The sequence below is a fragment of the Dermacentor andersoni genome, chromosome 10 (assembly GCF_023375885.2).
Source record: "Dermacentor andersoni chromosome 10, qqDerAnde1_hic_scaffold, whole genome shotgun sequence".
NCBI classification, from domain to species: domain Eukaryota; kingdom Metazoa; phylum Arthropoda; class Arachnida; order Ixodida; family Ixodidae; genus Dermacentor; species Dermacentor andersoni.
Window position 1 is genome coordinate 92,624,008 of NC_092823.1, and position 8,798 is coordinate 92,632,805.

Here is an 8,798-nt window from a genome sequence, read left to right on the forward strand (position 1 = left end):
GAAGCTCAACGTTTGTGCTAAAACTTGCCAGGTCTCCTGAATTATTAGAAATCTATTTAGTTTCCATTAGGCTTGTTGCGCTTCAACCAAATTACGCTTGAAACTTATGAACGCGAGAGCATCATCTTATAGTATAAGTACTTTCTGCATTGTGTTATTACAATTGATGCCTTGTTACTTTAATGATATAATCTTTAATCATGTGGTTAGTTTTTTGTGATCTCTAATTATGTATGTTGCTTTGAACCCTCCTAATGGGGTAAGTGGCCTCGTCAAGCCGCCAAATGTCTGCTTTTATTATCTGCTCCTCGGTCTGTTTGTTCAAAATCGTGAACCATTCCACTCTCTGAAGGTGGATTACCAGCGAAGGTGTTAAAGAAACGGTGGAGAAGTGACAGAGAATTTTGAGTGTAGGTACGGACTCATTTACCGTTATGTATATATAAGTTAGCGTGGACAACGGGACCGCCACCCTGAGGAGCCGGAGAAAACCAAACACGCGTAACGTTTCGACGGGAGCGGAAGGACAGGAAAAGAGATACGCAAGCGCTTGGAACGTCGATAAAGAGAGGGTGGTGTGAAGCTAGAAATGGCCGACTCGGGCAAAAGTGTAATATCTGTTCTTAGCACCTAATATCTGACACGAGTTGTATTTGGACCCAAGATATTAAACCTATTTTTGCAAGTTGGCGGAGTGCTTGAAGCCCGCTTCGCCTCCATAGTAGTCGACCCGGTAGTACGCTATCTTCGGCATCGGCCAATGATTTTTCTTCTAAGGACATCGATCCGCTAGTAACCAGCCATATACAGCTTCGCTGTAATAGATGAAATAAATTGCTTGATTGACTGCTTCATTGACTGAGTGAATCTCGACACATGAACCAGCAATGAAAGAATATCAACTTGAGGGAAAACGAAAAAAATGAGTCGTTTCTTGTTTCAGCCAGCCGACCACAAACGCACAGCTGTTGTCAGTTTCGTCCAGCTTCCAAGCGATGTGCTGCACGCATTAAGCTACGTAACAATGGAGACTTGATGTTATGTGGAGAACCATGGCCCCAAATGCTAAATTAGCTGCAGCAGGTGCGCTTGGATGCGGCACCTCACGGTGCAATAGACTTTGCTGGGAAGGATGAAGAGATGCCTTGTCCACAGCCGCTTGAAGTGACGTGTCCTGCGGTTGAGAATTCGGTGCACTGCGCATGCATGTCGAGAACGCTCGACGTCCACGGTACCGTCCGCATACGTCTCCGAAATAGATGCTGAAATTCGGAAGTTTGTAGGACTTTGTTTACGGCAATGAACGGTGTCGGTTGCTGGCAAACGATGGCATGCTCGACACCGAAGTGTGCAAGGGCATGAGTGTAGAGCTTAGCATACGGCGTCGCTCACGCCGACAAGGCTCTGAGCCAGAACTGCCAACAGTCTGACGACCAGAAACTTTGCGTCGAACACCGCATTTAATGGAGTCTGAACTGCGGAAGAGGCAGTGCTGTAGCAGTACTTCGGCATGGTCCTAAGTGTTGGCAGCATAAAGGCTGTAGTTCCTGGCGAGGTATTGCACACGTGTCACTTCAGTGCTGTGGTCATCACCTTGGCTGCTGGCTTGATGGTCCGGCCGTATCTAGTGACTAGGCGTTGAGCTCACGCATGGACAATCACTAAGTTCCAAGATTATTTTGGGCATGCTCATTGATAGGAACTCAAGAGGCCGGTGATATGGGTTTGAACAGCCCCGGCGAAAAAGGAAGTGGGCTTCCAGCTGCATATAACATACCGCTGGGCTGCTCTCGTAGAAAAACAGAAGCCGTGGCAGTGCCATTTACACATTGTCTCCAACGGGAGTGCAAGGGGCCATTTTTATGGTGGTGCAACTCGGGGGCTCCCATTACGTCGATTTTGCCATTGATGACGACCTAAGTCATGTTTTTTTGGCAAAGCGCCAGTGGTAGAGTGACCCAGAGTACAGCACGTCCTTAGCTGCCGGCCAGATTGCGTTGTGTTCACGAGACAGTATTAGTCTTTCCCGTCCTTCGGCGCTGCGGCAATTACTAGCGCCGCTACAATCTCGATGAGTTTAATTTGAATAATATCTCGGAAGAGAACCACTGAAGACGAATCAAGCAAATTGAGCTTCTCTTGTAATAACATCAGGGTGAAGTTTCAAATGTAAGCATATATTACAGTCGCTACTGCAAGACAAAGAATAAGCTTTTGTGAACTTTTTGTTTGTTCACTCTAAATTGTAAAGAATATGGGGTCCGACAAAGTGCATAATACACCTGGGCAACCAAGTTTGTTTCTAGTTAGCACGGCGTTTGACTTAGAATTACTGCTTGTTTAACATTAGACTCTCTCTCTAGATATATATATGTAGATGTCACAACGTGCAGTGAATAAGTATATACAAAATATGTATACATTATGCGTAAAATTTATTCCAAATATGATCCTACGCAGCGCAATATACAGGACGAGGACTAAGGTGGCTTAATGGTGTCGGGATGAGAGTAGGGTGACGTCATTTAAGTGAGGATGATGGTGAAACGACCGCAGGTCGATGATGGCAAGATAACAACGGTACGACGATTACTGTCCGATGGCGAAGTGTCACCACGATGGCATGACGAGAGTCGGATGTCGAAATTGAAATGGCGCCGATGTAAGGACCGCGACGGGATCATGACGACAGCCTGACAACGAATACTGAAGGCGAATGTATGACGACTAAGCACTGCAGACGACGACGTGGCAATGGCTTGGTGACATTCACACCAGTCTTACGAAGCATCAATTCGTGCAATGAGATGCACTAAACAATGTAGCTCACCAAGCAGAGAATATGCGAACGATAGAAATGGAGATATTCTTGCTACGTACCACTGCCATAAGAAATGTTGCATACTCCTGTATATCATTGCCTTGTCTCGTCACACGCTGGACTAGCACGTCGTCGAGAATGAGGTATGTCTCTATGACGACACTAGAAGCTGATTCTCGTGGTTCTGAAAACGAAAGATAGAGTGCGAAAATGTTTTTTAGGCCGAACGCTTCTGTGCTATTTCCGCACACAAATGCCATAATACTTGCCTATTTTCGCTATCTCTTTTTTGTATTCTGGTGGCTCTGTAACCAATGAAAATAATGACAAAAAGGAAATTATCGATTATCTCGTTATATTACGAATACGTACATGCATGTGTACCTTGTCGCTAGACAATACCAATACTGAATCATTAAAATTCATCCATGTCAATAGTTAATTGTCTTAACTGACGTATCGGCACGCTTATGTAAAGCACTTTATGTTATTGATGTGTACGCAAGGATTCATAAGGATATACAATGCTGATCATGTCCTTTAACACTTGAACTCCGAGAAAACAAGGAAATTCAGGAATTCTAGCAGTGTGACATACTGGCGACGCTATGGCCTAGTTAAACCTAAGTAAATTTTGGGTATAAATCTTCCTATACCTTTACACACCAGAAATTGAGCAAAACAGCATTGTTCCCAAAAAAAAGAGAAACGAGGACTAATCTATTTTATTCCTTGCACGAGAATGTAGGAAATATCGCTTTGGATTTGAATTGTAATCCTTAGGTCATAATCACTGTTCATTGTTTTTATTCAAATCATATTCCGGGGTAGTACTCAAGGCTGGCACAGAATATCCTGCCGCTCATTGTTTGCATAAGTTAGACATTGGCAATATTCAGGAAAATCCGCAAGACAATCATACATCAAGAACAAAGGTAGGAACATTCGCAATATTTAGGTATCTGCAAGCAAGGTGATGCATCAAGGTACGCATAAAAGCATTTGTGCCAATAGACATCCAGTCATTCATTCCAAGTACAGATGCATCAAAGTACGCATAGAAACATTTGTGCCAATAGACATCCAATCATTCCATAAAAAAATGGTGCCACTGAATCAAAATGCTGGTAGCCGCATTTTCATTGTGTTTTATGAGAAAAAAACAGAACTATATAAAAGTGCAACAACAAAAACGGTGAAATGGCCATTCGTACGATATAGGAAATACTTAAGTAAACAACCGGCAAGTGGTAATGACAGCAAATAATGCTCGTTGTCTACAGCTGAAAACAATGCCCCTTTGGAACGCAGCTTTGAAAGAAAGACAATCTATCACCGTAGTTGGCAGGGGACTTGTAAAATGTGAGCAAGAATGACTTTCTTTTTATTCAGCTGGGCTACCACACGGAATAATATTGGAATAAGATGTACATATAGGGCGTGGAGGGTAGTCTCATACATATACTGTAAGAAACAAATTATAAAACTTTATGTGGACAAAACCTCGTTGAAAGCCTTTAGGTTGGTCAATTCCTGACTTCATGCCCCTAAGTATACTTTTTCAGACTGTGTCTCTCCCAGAGCACGAACAATCTAGACCGCAGGAATCAACCGCAAACGCTAGAGGAGAACGCTTCGGGCACTGGACAGTGTTTTGGTATGGTTCTATTCTGGTACAAGTGATAGCAGAGGTGGCGGTTGGTACCATGGACATGTTTAGTTTCCGTGGTTTAGAAGAACAAACAAGACAGACAGACCGACACGACTGAAAAGTGATCGATAGTGGCTGGTCTGAAATTGGATCTTTTTGAGAGCCATCCCGTCATAGTTTTACCGCGTAGTAGAACTATCAAGTTACAGCCAAAAGTCATAGAACATACCCATAGTCATCTTGGCATCGTCAATACCTTTGACTTCCTTTATTGTATGCGCTGTCGATTCCCGTGTCGTCACTTCGTCATTTCCAATGGGCTCGATTTCATGCGTGAAATTCAGAAGGCCATACTATGTGTGATAATATAGCAGATAAGAACAAGGGTAAGGTTAGATAAGGCTATGCAGAATCGAACGGGAGACATGTGCTTGCGACATACCAAATCAAAGCCTCCAGATTTCTTGTACTTCAGAAGTAGTGTGGCTTGTTTATCTTTATCTTGGTAGAGAAATCTGTCGTAGTAAGTGCCATCAACCTAAAAAATTAAAAGAACTTGACGCTTCTTTATTTATAGTTTGTTATTCCTGTCACTTTGTTCCTTTATGCGACTCTAGTATAGTTTTCGACAGTACATTTGGAGCTATGAGCTATTCAGCTTTTTGTTATTGGTTTATGCTAGACTGAGCAATTCGTTATGTTCTTTTCCTGTGGGTGATATTTAAGATCACGTCCATTTAACACGAAGCACATCATCTTAATTTGACATTGGTTTCCGCGTACAGATATGTGCGATAAATAGTGCTTTATGACTATAGAATCAATTCTCCAATCTGACACTTTATTCACATAAACAAGCGAAAATGTAAGCCCGGAACTATGCATAATCAATCAGTCCACATAGATCTGTTTTTTCCTCCTTGCAGCACACTGGAAACATTATGACAAATCGTAAAAATTACTTTGTTCAGCATCGCTCGCGTTTTGTAGGCCATGAATAAATAGTTCGATACAGTGGTCGTTTTCACTGTATAGGTGACAGTAAGGAGGGAAAGTTGCTAAGCGAGTGTTCATTATTAAGAAATCTTGGTTTCTATAAAGGAAATTCAAAATGAAGCAGTCATTTGTGAGGGTGATCCTCCTATGTTATTTGGTTCGAACGTGCTACAAGATATCACAGCGCCACTGAACCTATTGTCAGTATACGGTAGGTCTTCCACAATGCAACTTCTTGTTGTATTTGCATGCTTCAAAACTTCCCACACAATTCATTTGCCTTGGAGGCGCCCTCGGGGCACTTTGAGGCATGCGAATTGTGCATCGTTGTTTACGGCGCAGATCTCAGTCGCTCGTTCCCGCGGCGAGAGACGGCGTGCCTCGGCGTCGTAGTTTGGCGTAACCGAGCGAACACGCACAGCGAAAGATGAAAGCGAACGCGGAGCGCAGCGGTGAATGAAAGACGAAAGCAGGAAAGTGGAGCTGAGGGCGAAGCGGAACCACGAGGCGGAAAGTGGAGAAGGGCATGGTGAAAGCGTGAGAAGGAAAGCGTAGCCCGGCGACAGTGGTTAGGAGATAGCGCCGCAGTAGCTCGCGTCGTCTGGGGGGACTGTCGGTGGCGGCTGCTGTGAATCGCGCCCACATGTCACCCACGCGCTGGCTCTCGCGTCTCTAGCTTAGCGAGGCAGTCGCGCCCTACTTCGCTCTATATGCAACGCGCCACGTGTGACATATTATCCGCGCCAGCCAATATGTCGTGAAGTGAAATCACGTTTAGAGCTGCGCTCAAATTTCGCATTAAGGAGAATCGTAACCGTCGGTGAACGTTTCCTCGACTGCTTGCCTTCTGGCTTTGCGGCAATTATGAGCCAGTTTCTCTTTTCATCTTTTGCAGTTGTGCACCTGGGTAAAATTAAAAAATGTACCTTTCTCGCATTTGAGTGCACCACTTACGTATCTTTCAGTGATGCCATTTTCAGTTATTTCACGGATAAGCAGTCTGTCTGCTGCGACTGATGCTTTCTTGAGGTTAAGCGTGTAGTCATCTTCAATAATAACAAGCTTCAGTGGGCCATCTTGATGGGCTTGGTGCACTTCGGGATAAACTGTGACGCTCTTCTCGGTGGCCACGTCTTCGTGGCTGATCGCTGCGAGAAAGAGAACAGACCTGATATCATGTCTTGCGAAAAGAATTGGGCGAAATTTGCAATACCTACATGGAAATCAAACCAGAGTTTCGGCTTAAGTGTCAACTTAAGTGTAATGGGAAAGTGTCTGTTCTGCCATAGCTATCGCTGTTTATCTATTCCACCGGAGTCTCGAAACTGATGAATAGTATTAGCAAATAGGGCAACCCCACCTTCAGAAAGCTAAATGTTATAATTTAGGACAAGCCGCCGCTACAATATGGGCCATTTTAATCGTTGTTGTTTAAACAGAGTAACAGTGAAATCAACAAAAGTTTGTTTTAAAAAAATGTCATCTGCCGTATACAAGAAAACATTCCCGTGCTGCAGTAAATGAAACGCTATGCCATTCGGATGCAAATACTTTGTGGCGTAGCCCCTAATTCTAGAGGCGTTTAGGAGTGCTTATATTCTGCAAAATGAAGTTCACATTTGTGCCTTTTATGGGCAAACACACCGCTCTAAATCTAGGAATTTGTGATACTGGCCGCTAGTGCCATTTCTTGGTAGTTCCGTTGACACGGCAGCGTTAATGAAAGGGAATTATCCCCTAAAGCCTGAATATAACACTAGGGTTCTTTGCGCCCGGGTTCTTTGCGCGGTTAATACACCCAAGCCTTGCAAGACATTTTCAGAATGATCATGCTGTTCCGTAATCGTCTAAGTTATTCTTCTTTCTACAGGGTTGTATAAAAGTTGTACAAAAAGGTTAAAGTGCCTCGGACAGACTGAGTGACATTTGGATAGATCGGTCTATCATTTTCAAAGGCTTCCTTGTTGTTCCCACTGACTAGTTAAACTAACACGCCCAAGATCACAAGCCAACGTTCGTCAAATAAGCATCGATAAGCATCGATCGATACGTCGGGCAGCCTGATTTAGGCCCTTTATAAATGCTTACGTAGCATTTATACCACCGTGCGTTTCCATCTGTGGGGGTCCAAATCTTCACTTTACGTTCTACAGCCTCTTTATACTAATATGGAAAGATTATAAAGCTTCTATATTCACACCTTTTTTAGGATCTCCGGCCACTTTGGTGCCCACGTTAAGACTCCATAGTCATGTGTTTTGAAACGTGATATCCGACAAATGCGCCTACATCTTGTCAAGGGATTTTAATGAAACCAGTGGTAGCGAGAGGGCGCACTGTTTGGAAGTCGTAAGTTGCGCTTTACTGCTGTCAAGAATTTATCTTAATTTCCTCGACTGTTTAATATCTTCGCAGTGAAGTTGCAATGCGAAGTGATGCGACTTGTCTTGCTCTGAAGCTACAGGAAATTCGCAAATTTATCTCAAGTAACCTTTCTGTAGTGTAGAAAAAAACTACCGTCTAGTTTAAAAAAGGTTATCATCATCATCATCATCATCATCATCATCATCATCATCATCATCATCAGCCTGGTTACGCCCACTGCAGGGCAAAGGTCTCTCCCATACTTCTCCAACAACCCCGGTTATGTACTAATTGTGGCCAGGTCGTTCCTGCAAACTTCCTAATATTAATAATAGAGGCATATTGGCTTCCTTTACGAGATCTAAAGTCGACGCACCTCTGTTGCATACCGTGTATTTAAAGGAGCAACTTTCTTGAAAGGTTCATTTCTACTGCGACTGTAATCCCTAATTCTGAGCAAAATTATCTGCTCTCCCCGGAGTATGCTTGTTGAAATGGCAGATTGAGGGCTAATCTCGAGCTGAAACTGCTCTGTGGAGCAGTCAGCACCGCTCCTCCGAAATCGGAGGATTCGACCGAAAGACCACGTAACGCAGTTTCTCCAGTAGCCGCTAACTGGATCGCGTATGCAGGAGACGAGGCCAAGTGGGCAGAGCGAAAGCAGCAAATGATATCAGACATCCCTCGAGCCATTCATTGTTACGCCGCACCGTTGCGTGGAATGCTAAAGTGCTCGATAAAAAAAATCTCGACGCGGTAATGTTACCAGATTTCTTGCAACAAACCCTACTCGCAATGTCGTTCAAGCGTTGAGAAAAGTCAGTTAGTGATAAATGCCAATATAGCTTGTAACTGCGCCTTTGATTATACTTCTCGGATAAGCAGTCTCTCTGCTGCGACTGATGCCTTCTGGATGTTTCTTCCTAAAGGGCACAAAAGGCATGCTAGACCATTGGAAGGGAAGAT

At 43.7% G+C, this 8,798-nt stretch overlaps 1 pseudogene; it reads left to right on the forward strand.

Annotated features, from left to right (window-relative positions):
* Positions 1 to 589: 589 nt before the first annotated feature.
* LOC126546456 (U2 spliceosomal RNA) lies at positions 590 to 767 on the forward strand (annotated as a pseudogene).
* Positions 768 to 8,798: the final 8,031 nt, after the last annotated feature.